Consider the following 14,469-nt stretch of genomic DNA (forward strand, 5'->3'; position numbering starts at 1 on the left):
GTTTTCATTTGCAAAGCAGCCAATGTGGGAGCATCATTTATTTTCCAGATGATACACAGCTCTACATTACAATGTCACCAGGTAGCTACCAACCCATTCAGGGATTTACCAGATGTATGGAGCAAATCAAGGCATGGATGTGTTGTAACTTTCCGCAGCTGCATAAAAATAAGAAATGAAGTCATTACTTTTGGACCAAAAGAGGAATGATCAAGAGCCAGCACACAGCATCAGCTTTTGCTGGTCAGACCTGAAATCTGAGTGTAGTGATGAACTTGATCTGAACCTTCAGAGAAGCATAAGGACAATTATAAAGTCGGCCTTCTCTAGCCTAAAGAACATTTCCAGGATCAAAGCACTAATGTGCCAACACCACCCTGAGAAATTTGTTCATGTGTTTGTCTTTAGTTGAACTGATTACTGCAACAGTGTCTTCACAGATTTTTCAAAAAAAGTGAGTCAGACAGCTGCAGCTGATCCAGAACTCTTCTGGTTCAGATGTTACAAAAGCTGGGAAACTGGAGCACATCACCCCATTTCTAAAGTTTTTACACTGACTTAGATAATAAATTGTTGAATGACTCAGGATCTTTTATTCACCCTAAAAGTGGCCATGTGTGCATTTGAGTCTCTTTGACATTGTTTGCATTGAGGCTACAGCACGCCACCACTGATTGCACCACTGGGTTTGCTTTGTTAAAATTTCAGTTTTGTTCTAAAAGAATGTTAGTGTGAGAATATTTTAAACTATTTTGAACAATTATGTGCATTCTGCATCTCTATCATTTAATATTTCCAATTATCTCTAAAATCAGTGAACCCAGTGTTGATTAATTACTATGCCTTCGAGCATCTTCACAACATTTTCAGACAAAAAGGCTTTTGTGGAACATTTATAGCTCCACATGCGCAGGCCTTGAGTTGCTTCCATTTATATTGGCTTTTAAATTGCGTTGTTTGAAGCACATAGTGACACATTGCTACAAAAGGCTTTCTGTAAAGCAGCATTGTGGTGGTCTAATTGGAGGTGGAAGTATGCAGCATACAAAAGTATTAATACAAAGAAAAGCTTGCCTCATGGTGTACTCTCTGCATTGATTGAACATTGAGGCATGAATCAAGCTTTAGAAGTATTCTAATAGGGTTTTATTTTTCTTGTGTTTGTGTTCATTGTTGATTAAACTAAAGGTGCTCTGCTGCGCTGAAATACTGTGGGATTCATTTTAGTGTTACAACCACATTTAATTTGTAATCAATGCTTAATTTTTTCCATTTTTTTTGGTGCCTTAGTTGAATTTTCTTTTAAGAAAATGTCATAAAATATCAGTCTGAGGGGTTTCAAACAGAGTCCTAGTTCGTTTTAAAGTCAGAGGTGATACTAGTAAGTTGCTAGGCAGCCTTTCTGGATGGTTTCTTCAATATGATCAGGAAAACATGCAGTCACAAGTGATAACCAATGCTGTATTAAGTTGTAAAGTCAAGTCAAGAATCCCCCCCCCCAAAAAAACCATATTTGAACTGGATAATGAATTTATAAAAAGTTTCCTCAGATTTGTTACAACTGCTCTATGAATTGTTAAGAAAAGATGCACGTAATTCATGACTGGGCATAAGCTGAAAAATTCATAGATGACATAATCCACTGATTTTTATCTACCCTGACCTGTGACCAGCTTTTCGCAAACGCAATAATTTAATCTTTTTCAGATCAGTGAATGTGTCACTTACGTGTTAAAGGGGTGTACAAACCCCAACACAATTAATCATGTCATTTTCAGTACCAGCGAGGAGTCTAAAAATAAAGTCTGAGAAAAATACAAAAAAGGTACAATAAGCCATTTAAAAGGAAAACTGTATACCCTATAGATGCATGTAAGCAGTTCATTCAGGCTGCCATGACAGAGGTAGATTTGGGAACATGCTTTGCCAAATCTTACATCACCAAGTGCAATACAAAGCATCAGTGGCGTAAAGCATGCCACTGCTGGATTCTATAGCAGTGGAGAGGTGTTCTTATTCACCTCCGGGTTTTTATCAGACTCTGGGTCTGGCAGTTGTCAGGACAACAGCTTTTTTCCAACTCAATTGTGTCAAGTGTAACAATGGACAAAGGAGAATTATGATGGAGCCATTTTTTTTTTCTTTCAGGAGGAAAACTAACTAATGCTTGGTCCCATAGTTTCAGGGAAAAAAGAAGCTCTTAAAGAGGACTTATTATGCAAAATTCATTTTGCACATTTTTGTATTTTGACTTGGGCCTCTACTGCTTCTAGGAACAATCCAAATGCTTAAACCCACACACACACAAACACATCCATTTACTGGAAATAATATTTTTTGGTGTCTGGAAAACTAGCCGTCACAAGAAAAATCCCCATTATTCAGTCACAATCGGTGTGCACCGCCTCCTTACCCTAAGCAACCCCAGCCAAGTACAGCCTATCACAGTTTTACCACTGTATGCACTGTGCAATGGCTGCTAGAATAAGCAAGAGTTTTCTTATTGACTTTTTCAGAAACCACTTACTGCAACTTTAATGATTGTGGAAGAGACGCAATTTTTTCTGATTCTGAGTCTGACTTGGAGTCAAAGATGTATCATTGTACAATTACCCATCTGTTTGCAGCCATTTCATGTGCATGAAATGTTGAGTTGTGAGGGTGTGGCCAGCAGCAACGTATTTGTATTTACAATGACAAGAAGCCCTAAAGCAAAAACAGACAAACAATGAGTGAGTAATGTCTCACACACCGCTGCACCTAGAATAGACAATTAATGACCGCTCACAGCCAGAGCTTAAAAAATATATTTGAATATTAATTATCATTCCTCATTTGCTAAAAATGGGCTAAAGTTAGTATCAGTAGAATAAATCTACAAAACTCAGAGATTAGATAATGACCAGAGATCTTTGATTTCTCACTGTCATGTTAAAACATTTCCCAGTATTTACAAAAAGGCTAAAGAAAAACTCTGAACAGCTTCACACTATTAAAATGCTACAGAAAGTTTTGCTTATGCTAAAAAGACAATTTACGTAACATCTCCCTCTAAGTGTCAGAAACAAAACTTTTATAACTTCTTAATAGACAAGCTTTTTTCCATCTCTACAGCACCAAAGTGGCTTAATGTTCCATCAGAGCACTTATACCCCAGAACACAGGCTTAAATGTGATTTTCAGATGAACAGAGGCTTTGAGCTATGAAACTCTCTCTCTTAAAGATCAAGTTTGCACTTTGGGTTTTAAGAAAGCAGATATCCATCTTCATGAGTAGTTAAGATAAAAAGAATCCTTCACTGAAATATATTTAAATTTTGTCAGAGTCCATTATTCATCTCAGTCAATACCATTTTACTAGAGCAAGGTTATTAAGTCTCAATTAAGTTTGTTTATTCCCACCAAGAAAGAGCACAATTATGTGTTATTGCCATGGGATAGTGAATTAAGAGCAGTCAAAAATCCCCCAACAATCAACTGCTTCTGATTAAGCCAGGGCTGAAGTCCTGCTGTTGGCATGGTGACCAGCCCCATGAACTGGACTTTAGTTTTCTGTCTACAGGCTACAGTGGCATCTAAATTGAATGAGAATGAATATGTTATATTCTATTCATAATTCTGAATATGTTCTATAAACATTAGAAAAAGGTAAAACAAATCTCAATAGGAGGAAAAATCTTTGGGAAGATGTCTATTTAAACTCAAGGTGTCTGATTCATGTGGTCTGCTAAACAGAAGCAGAAAATGTGCTGCACTTATGAGGGTTAAAGTCAGTTACAGCTAAGTTTACAACACATTCATTATGTTAGAATCTAACATAATGAATGCCTAGCAACTGGTTCAGAGACCTTTTAAAGACCAACATGAAATTACCTTTCGATGCTAAAGACTAAATTCCTGTGCCATTTTTTTGTGTTTTGCTACATTAGAATCTCTTTTTTATATATCTAAATTGTATATGAAGAAAAGGGACAATATATCTTAAGCTGGCAAAGTAAAACAAAACAAAACAAAAAACATTTCAATAAAAAACTGAAAATTGGCATGTGTATATCCTGCATATAAAGAGACTCTCCGCTATGAAGCTTCTAAAAATATCTGATGCTACTTAATACCTTTTGAACTCACATGGTTAGTGAAATTAAGTCCACCTGCCAGATCTGTCAGCATGTACACAACTTCTCTGGTTAGTGGTGGTGCAGACTCTATGATCTCCCAAATACCACCACAAAGACTAAGGGGACCTCCAGACAAAGTTGTTCAAAACTGCAAATCAAAATTTGGTGATAATATAAATATTTGATGATCCACTGGAGCAAATAAAAATAACATAATACCACTACAAACCGGCTAGAGAAGATTGTGCACCAAAACTCTCTGACAGGAAAGGAGGGCTTTAATCAGAGATGCAACGGTCAGACCAAAGCTAACCCTGCTGGAGCTGCAGAGTTCTCAAGCAGACCAAAATATCTGTCCAAACAACCACAATAAGCTGCAGACTTAATAGAGCTGTGCTTTATGAAAACATGACAAGGAAGGCTCATTTGGAGTTTGCCAAAGGAATGTGAAACATTCCCCAAATATGGAGGAAAGTGCTTTGGTTGGATGAGACCAAAATTGAACTTTTAACTTTTTGATTTTGGGCAAGACTTAGTGGTATATGTCTGTCCCAAACCAATACATCCCACCCAAAAAAAACATCACCACAGTGAAATATTATATAGTGTAATTGCTACAAAGGTTGGCTCTACGAATTACTGAATTTAAGTGCAAGGCACTCTTCAAGCAGGAATCCCTGACAGAAATAAATGCATACAACAAAGAAAGATTATATGGCTTTACTTGCAAATTCACCAGGAGAGGTTGAATGACAACAGAAAAGTTCCAGAATTTGTTTCTGGGTCTTTTTGCTACAGAAACAAAATGCTTACACTTACATTGGAAAAAAAAAAGAGGTAAGCAGAAAATATTTTACAACAAAGTGATCATTCTGCAGCCAAAGACTTTGTAGTATCAGACTGAGTTCCACAAAACAACACAAAAGATGTAGAAAATACTTAAATGATCCAAGGATTAAGTTTAACAGCAAAAGGAGACAAAATAAGATAAATGTCTTTTCTATTCAAGAAGAAAACACATCAGGGAAGGTAGAAATCAGTTTATTGCTGCTGTGGTTTCAGTGAATTTGATGAATGGCCTTTATATTGATGCTGAGCTTTGCTAAAGACCCGCAAAGCTACAGACTATCCACCCTGATTCACTGATTTGAAAAACTCTGTTTTGCCATTTACAGGAAAAAGATTCTTAAAATACCGAGAGTGATTGATTACTCATGTGTTTTGTATTTGGAATAAAATCCTTCAAGAACAACTAAGTTAGAGATCCATCAATCAATATGTATGACATTATTATTTGCGGCTTTCTCCTTTTTCAGGTCTGATTGGGGATTCACAGGTCAAGTATTAGAAATAAAACAAAAAATCTGATACTATTTCATATCATATCAGAATCAATTAAAACCAGAATCGACAGGTCAAACCTTGAATGCGACCAGTCTGCAGGTCTGCTTAGCTTATTGTATGAACTCCTTTTCAGCCCAACACTCAGTTCTTAAGAGACAGAGGGACAATTTCCAGGCATCAAATTCTAAAGTCAAGATATTTATTACATCAAGAATTTTTATAGCAATTGAAGGTAATAGTTACTGGATTGTGTAATAAAAACACATTATCATGTTCTTGATAAAAGGGAGAAAGCCTGTGGAAAACAGGCATTATCCCTTGTATCCAGAACATGATTGGAACTTTATCATCATTTATCAGTAGTTCTAAACAATAGCAACTGGGTTATTAAAGAATGACTGAATCATTACAATGAATTTCAAAGACTATTATTTCTCTCAAAGTACGTATCCCTGTATTGGGAACCAATCCTGTTAATGTTCTTGATGGTAACTTTACGCTTTCATGCAAATTATGTCATAGAAGGCTACTACTTTTAAACTAAGGTAGCCTTAGCAAACATACGGTTTCAAATGAGAAGTCTGTCTTTACCCACACTTTGAAACAGATGAGCAGCTCTTAATTAGTAGGAAGACATAAACGGAGAACACAGACCACATACATTGTAATCCCCTCATTCAAGTCAATCCATGGCATTCATTGACTTGAATGATAAAATGGGGTGGGAGGAGGGTGCACTGACTACCTAGGAGCATTGCCTTATGTGGCTACATGATACTGTGAATTTCTGACAACAGAAGTTCACAGAGCTCAGGTAGTGGAATGCAGAGAATACGCATAAAAATATGAAAATATAAAATTGATTAAATCAAACTTAAAGGACAAGCATTTAAAGTTGCTAGGAAAGTTACTCTAAATGTCATTCTCTAACAATTACCGTCTCCCTGTGTACATTAAATGTTTAAACCATTTATATAAAAGTAGAATTGATTCCCAGAAATTAAGGAGAAATGTTCACCGTTTGACTGCATATCCTCAGAGATTAGCATAAAACTACCAGCAACAACTGGGAGGTGTGCGAGAAATGTGATCCGAATGAATAACTTTCAGCATGTGAGCAGACTGAAAGTGAGACATCAGGAGAGGTGTATTGTCTGTGATAATACTAGCAAACATTTAAAGATGACACTGTTTATGTTTCACACAGACATTAGACACCTTTGGCATACAAATTAGGTTAGCAAGGTTTCAGGAAGCTAAAAATGAAAGGTGTCTTTCCAATCAGTCTTGTCAAACAAGGAGCTCATCACTATGTATTCTGTTAACACAGCCATGTTGTATTTCTGCTCTTTTCCTAACTTCAGCATACAAGCCTTTGTCGATCCATAAATTTGCTGTGCTTGATGCCCTAAACACGGTCACAAGGGAGAGAGGATGATCCCAGCTGAAATATGAAGGACACAGGACCAGATTATCACAGGACTAACAGAGACAGGTAAAGTTTTATTGCTAAAAGTAATATAGAAGCAGCAGTTAATCCCACGAGCATCATAATGGGGAGATATAAGTGTATAATTCTTGCTGCTCCTTTTCATTCATGATATATTTTAGTTGTTACATGAACTACTCATGTTCACTGGATGAATGTAATACAAAGAAAATCAAACAGAATGAGTGTTTGAATAGTCGTGGGAAGTTAAATAAGCCAGGAAAAAAACATCCACAGATAAACTGGAAATAAGCTTCAAAGATTAAGCTAACACTTGAAACAATCTTACCTCAATGCAGCTATTCTAACCACTCCACTGCTGTCATAATTTCATTAGGAAATAATGTATCTTATGTGTTCTGTTAGAAACAAAGAAAAGCAAATTTCATTACGGAAAACACCCATTTTCATTTTACTCCGGGACATAAAAGCATGCAGAACACAGGAAGACAAATTAAAGCAACACTGTTTTGTTTAAATTGTCTCCGTCATTAAAAATGTTTCAATTAACTGAATGCTGAACTTCGAATCTTATTTTAAAATTTGTATTCATGACCATGTGTGCTTTCTTTGATCCATATAAAAAAAAAAAAAAACAGTGGCAGAGTCAGAAGAAAAGTCTATAAAAGTATTTTCCCAGTTACATTTCTACCTCTTTCTAAATAACTAAAGCCATAGGTCAATTCATTAGGAACACCTTTCAAACAATGACTCAGTCATTCACATGACAGCAACTTAATGCATTTATGCATCTTGATAGAGTGAAGATGACACACTAAAGTTTAAACTGAGAATAAGGATGGGGAAGAAAGTGAACTTAAGTGACTTTGAAGATGTCCTGCTTGTTTGTGTATCAGAAAATGCTGATCTGTGGGGTTTTTCATCATCCGCTCTGAGGTTTGTAGAGAATGGCACAAAAAAGAGAAAATATCCAGTTACTGTTTGTTGTGTACATTAAAACAATTTTTTTCATGTGAATGGTCAAAGAAGGAGAAGTTCCCAAAAGCCAAAAACGTTGGCCCGACCATTTTGCTGAAAAATGGAGCATTCAGCATCGATTTACTCTTTTCCATAGTCACCATGATCAACAGCTGTATATCAAGCACCAACCCTCGACTACTCATTGGTTAAACTGATCTCAATCCCGGTATGAACTTATGTGCAACGCTGACAATTTCATCAAAGAAACACTGTTGTTCATCAATAACTTCACCTTCCGAGCTTTTAAATAGTTCACTTAATGGTTCTAAATAGTGTAGCAGGCTAGAGGAAGAAGTATTTAGGACTGCATAGAGTATGGAGGATGTAAGTTCCCCACTCCTGCTTTATATTTTAACCGTTCTGTTTTGTGGTCTAAGATCAGAATGGAGACATAGACATGTACATTGTTTCACAGTGAAAGCTGGTGTAGTGCAGCACGAGCCGATGCATTCACTGAGTAGATTTCATTACTAGTACAGCTGACAGCACAACAACAGGAGTCTTGTAGAGTTTACCGTCTCCTCAGAGTGGGAACTGCTGAGCCTTGGTGCATTAAAGAGTGGAAAATTGCAGCTGAAAAGAAGGGAGTACTGAAAAAAATAAATACATCCAGACTTTACAAATAGACCAGAAACTGGGATTGATTAATTATAAAGAAAATGATCAACCACTGAAAAAACAATATCATGTTTACTGTGAACAAAATTATCAGCTTTATGATTTGTTGAACCACTGCTAACAACTCTTCATGTGACTATTGAGTAGCATGCCTGTTGTTGCTACACATAAAACTTCATACCGTTCAAAGGTGAGATGAAAAACTTAAATAATTTAAGTCCAAGATGCAGCTGGCAGAGATCCACGGGTCCTGTTATATGATCATCTATACATCAGTGATCTGGTTTCAGCCTGCATCAAACAGGCTGCCGCTTAGATATTCTGTAAACTTTTCTCTACCACGATATAAAAATGTCTTATTTTATTGAAAGAACATTCCATCATAAAACCCCTATCTGAAATGTACAAAAACCATTAAACTGTGCAGAACTCAAACTTCATTTTCAGTTAAACAAATTCAAAACAAAATTTAATTTTGACCTCGGGCTATAAAAATTCAGATGTGCCCTGGGAGAGTTACAAATGGGTAGAGAAAAAATCTCTTCTAATCTCTCTCTCCAGGCTGAAAACGAGAATTGGTTGAGAATTGTAGTGTGATATCTTAAGCACACTTTGTTTTATAAAGCCATTTTCTAATTATCTCTCATTTACCTATTTACACTTAAGAGAGCTTCTCATGTTATTAATCATGCTTCTTACTGGAGTTCTTTGATTTTTTTAAATAGGATGATACAATATAAAACTTAAGAGGAAGAAAAATATAACATTTTCTATTTTTTCTATTTTCTTTTGTACTAAAATATGGTGATGTACATTTGTATTCACCCCAATTATTCAATACTCTGCAGATTTCTGCTACAACTACAGCTGTGAGTGTTTAATGGTATGTTTCTCCTATTTTTTCAAACTTATAACCTTAGTGTTTTTTCTCATTCTTTGTCTGAAAGTAGTTCAGTCACACTGGAGGAAGAGCATCAAAAAACAACTGTGTTTAGATCTTGATACAGACTCAGTCAGATTTTGATCTGAATTTTTATTGGACTCTTCCAAGGTGAATATTTGTTTTTAATCTAAACTAGAGTAGTACAATAACAATAATAAAACAAAACAAACATGCCTGATATTACTGTGGAATTTTGAAATATAGCTCACAATTTCCTCTGTCATTTCCATCTCTTCCATCATAACAATGTCCTCTAATTTTCTGAGAACTTCAGCATGTTGATTACTAAGTCTTGTATCGGGTTTTGAAACAGGATTTAGTGTTTCAATGCCATACAAAGCATTGTCAAACAATCCTCTGTATGATGTTCAAGACATTGTGTCAAAGCCTAAGTCTATGACAAAAGCCTCCAAAATTGCTGAGCTGTTGTGTCCCTTCATCATCGCAACGCAGTTTATCCACCCGTGTCAACAAACCCGAGGTTTTCACACAGCACATGCTTTTACACTGACATTGAATTTCAAAAAGGTGGAAGCTTATTTATTTGGACTTCTAATTCCATCTAATCCATCCATCGAGCCATCCACCCTTGATCCTTGCAGGATTGAAGGGAGTCAATCACATAAAAACACAGTTATATTTGATATAGTTGATGTCTGTAATGCTGTAATATTTCAAAACGGGCAGATGCTCAAATGATGTAAACACTTTTGTCAATCCCTAATGTCCCCAATGACTAAAGTGCTCTTAAGCCTAAAAAGTACATCAAATTAGACGTCCTTAAAAAAAGGCTGTGATGTACTGAGCAAAATAAAAAAAAATGTAAATCAGAAGAAAATATATCTTGAATGTGCAAAGCTCCTTCCGCACTTGCATCCAAAGGACAGTAGGGATGTGCTCTTCTTATCTTCTTTGCCAGTAAATTAAAGTAGAAAAGAAAATGTGCCAAATCCCAAAAAGCACTAAAAGTCCCATTTTTCTAAGTGCTTCCCATTTGTGCTAAAATGGTTTGGCTGTAATTGTAGAATAACTCCTGCTCCTATCTTGAGAAAGATGGAATAAATAGAAATATGTCAAGAGTGATAAACCCACTTTGTCTTACAAGGTCACACTCAGTGAATCCATCCATTCATCATTTTCAACCACTTATTCAGGACTCAGTCAAAAGGGCAGCAGTCTGATCAGAGAATCCCAAATCTCCCTTACCCAGGCTTTCTCTTGTAACTCATTTGGTAACAGAGACCTTACTGTTCAGAAAGAAGGTGTAACCTGTGAAGGAACTTCTCTTTTTGTCCAAAGACTTCCTGGGCTGAACTGCTGGTTTCAAGTCGATGTAAAATCTCTAATGCTGATACTCACTATTCAAAGGTTTCATCAAATATGCGCTTTACTAGCAAAGTAGTAAAAGAAAATCTGAAAATTATAAAAGCTAAGCCAGTATTTAAAATCCATCAGGATTCTACAGGAGCAAATATTTGTTGTGAAGGGTTCCACTTATACAGTGACATGGAAAAAATCTTTACCCCTCAAATTTCCTCATTTGTTTTTATAGGTATTTATTTTAATATCAGCTAGAGATAATCTGAGTATTTTTAAAAATACACACCTATAAATGAAATTGCTTGAAGACAGCTTTTTGTATTCACAATTTTGTGTGTCACAATCATCGGATCGCCAATCTTACTCCAAAAGTAAAGACAGAACAAATTTGTAATAGGGGAAGGAGGGATTTTTTTCCATGGTATGATAGAGACCTTATGTTAAGCAAAAAAACATAAAAATACAGTTGACTAATTTAAAAGGAATATCTTCAAGAAAGCAGAATGTAGAAGTCTTGTTTTTTTTTTTTTGCTTCATTTTAAATTGTGCTTCACAAAACTTAATTATTCAAATGACTACCATTGTGATAACGTCTATCACCCTTAATATACAAAGCTTACAGAACTGTTCAAGTATAAAGTAGCAGGGCAAAGAAAGATTTCTGGCACCTGGAGGCTATAAGGTTTGGATTACTGCAGTGATAAAGAGCCAGTTACATAGATTCCCTCTGCTCCTGTCTGTTGGACAATCTGAGTGCCTTGGTTTCAGCTCTAAAGACAGCTCCCTTTATGTGAAAACCAGTGGAGATCATCACTAGACTTCTGACAAGCCAAACTGACAGGTCTAGCTTTGTAACACAGCCTTCTCACTCTCTGGGCGAGAGCACAAGCTTTTATTCAGTGTCTTTATACCTACCCATAGTTCCTCTGTTTTATGCCAAATTCTGTCCCATGTAGCAGCCTGTCAACATAGGAGTAAGGTGACCAGAACCCAGCATTTTACCCTGGCAAATAGCCACTAAAATGGGGATCAAAGATAATTAATTCCAGTCTGTTTGCTTTTAAATGGCACTTAAAAAAAACATAGCTTGAGACCACTTTGCCTTTGTTGCACTCGAGTAATTAATCACATTTTTACGTTGCTACACACATGTGGCTTTCCTACCGACTGCCACAGTGAATCTTAAAAAGAGGAAAAGCACCTAAAGCCTCTGTGGTTTCTGTTTTCTATTAACAATCTATGGAGTGGCACCAAACCGCAGGCTTATTTACAATTCTGGTGGCCATTCCTCTGGTCCTCTGTCTTAAATGGGAAAGAAAGTAAAGGACTAATTTTATAATATTTGCACCAGTTTTGGGCATTTATAAATGGTAACATTTTTTACAGAACTCATACGTTTTCTTATGCGACAACTGATTTCAACTACTCATGGCATTATATTTGAAATGTATTAATTTATTTGGCTGAGACAATGGACATTAATTAATCTCAATGTTAATGTGAATGAACTTGAAACAGCCAAACGGTTATCATTCATCTATTTCCTTGGACAAATGAGAAATTTGTTTTGCCAAAAACAAAAGTGTACAAAACAATGTAAAAATGACTTAATGCAAAATCTTTCAATAATTACAATCAATATAAAACAGTAAAACTAAAACTACAATACGATTTCTACAAAACATATACGAATAGATGGTACTAAATTCAAATAATGTAATCAAAATTTTTCAACAATGTAAACTTTATAAAAGAGCCTCTCCAAATGGTAATAGTTGGTTACTGTCATATTAAAGTCTTTTTTAGGCTGTTATGGCCACAGGCCTTTCTTTGTGGGAACCATACATCTCCTCTTACTTTAAGCAGAACTTCAAAGCACTTCTCTTTGCTCTTCCATCCAGACAAGAAGCATCCACATGAACATGAATTCAGTTTTAATTTGATGTTACAGAATAAATTCCTGTTTGACTTTGCTGGTAGTCAAAACTCACAAAGTTATCCTAAGCAAGTATTAAAACTGGGATACTTCAGATGAGCAGATTGCATATTTCTGAGTCTTGGTGTATTAAGTAAAAATTAAGCCAAATGGTGGTAGGAACACCCATGTCCAAATAAATTCAAATTCAAATAACATTTCAATAAATTCACATATTAGTTGGTCTGGAGCATTTGAGTATTTGTTGCCACACTGCCAAGAAAGAAGGAAGTTAGCAATTGACTAACACAATCACTTGCTATCAATTTGTGATGAGCTAGAGGTCAACTGTAAACACAATGTCCTGAAACATTAAACATAATGTGAAAGGTTAGTGGTCAAATAGGAATATATACAGAGAAAACCTAAATGTGTGTGAATTGCTTAGGAGGGTTAGTAGGAAAAATATCTACTCTAAAAGATCAAGAACAAATTTGATTTGCAATGTCGTATCTGACAAAAGCAGTGTTACCTAAACAGGTCAGGGCTAGGGTTTACATTGCCATTTTGATGACACCTAAACAGAAAATGTTTAAGCCCAACTGTGACTTGTAACAAGACAATGACCCCAAGGTGAGCAGTTATTCTAGCTGACACAGAAAAGAGCTAGAGTGTGATATATACAGCAAAAACATGTTTTTTCTTTCAATATCAACATCATAACATACAGTGGAATAGAAGAAAATTGCTCATAAACTAACAAGTATTTATTGATAAAGGAGGACCATAAAAAGGCCCAAAACTTTTTCATAAATGTAACAAGAAACAAGGTAAGTAATTCAGGGTTGGGATTTTTCCCAGTGGTTTAATAAATCCTCAGTCCCAGGTTGACTGAAGTAAGTAACTGCCCACATCAAGCTTTGTCTTACTGAAGATTTGGGACTTTCCAATTATATCATCCCTTGCATGCTCAAGTTGCTTGCTGAAATGAAGATTTTATCATTTGTGCCATCCACAGATATGTTGTGGGAATTCATACTTGACTGAATTGTATTATAGTGTAAGATGACAGTAAAACTGCTGTACTGTGGCAATCCTGTGTTTCTATGTTGCATTGTGAGACTAGCAACCTTTCCAAGTTGTACTCCACCTTTTACCCTGTGACAGCTGGAGAGTGGAACCAGCCCTCTCACATCCCTGTGTTGCCAGGGGGCACAGCCGATCGATGGACTGATTGCATTAGTCTTTAGGTGACCATTCTTGAATTTCACTGAATTGGATTGAGTCATTGTTCCTTTGTATTGGAATTAACCGATTTTTGAACTAATTTCCATGTGACAGAGGTTGAACTTGGCTGATGTAAAATACTCCAACATGATAATTTGTTGTGAATTGGTAACCTAAAATGAAAAAAATTAAATCAACTCTTTCTGATGTAGCTAATCTTGGCTTGTATGGTTTTAGATAAAGTCCTTTGATATATAGTCCTGCATTATAGATTGTCAATTAAGCGATAGGGCTTTGGGTTTATATTGATTCCACTAAGTTTAAAAAATAATCTGCTAAAAATAAAAACTTATTTTAAATGCATTGTTTTCTTCCACACTGTGGAAAACAGAAAAATGGAGGGAACACTTTCTGTTTTGTCATAGTTTAGTCTCTGTACACACCTCCCACTGAATAAGCATGTCAAGAAAAATGCTTTCCTGATATCTGAAACAATGCAAAGCATGCTCAAACA

At 35.9% G+C, this 14,469-nt stretch overlaps 1 protein-coding gene across 5 annotated transcripts in view; it reads right to left on the bottom strand.

Moving 5' to 3' along the window:
• The window catches only part of LOC102233216 (neurobeachin-like), a 225,499-nt gene that overhangs the window by 178,895 nt on the left and 32,135 nt on the right, over positions 1-14,469 (bottom strand). The window lies entirely within an intron of this gene.

This window comes from Xiphophorus maculatus, chromosome 18, assembly GCF_002775205.1.
Source record: "Xiphophorus maculatus strain JP 163 A chromosome 18, X_maculatus-5.0-male, whole genome shotgun sequence".
NCBI lineage: Eukaryota > Metazoa > Chordata > Actinopteri > Cyprinodontiformes > Poeciliidae > Xiphophorus > Xiphophorus maculatus.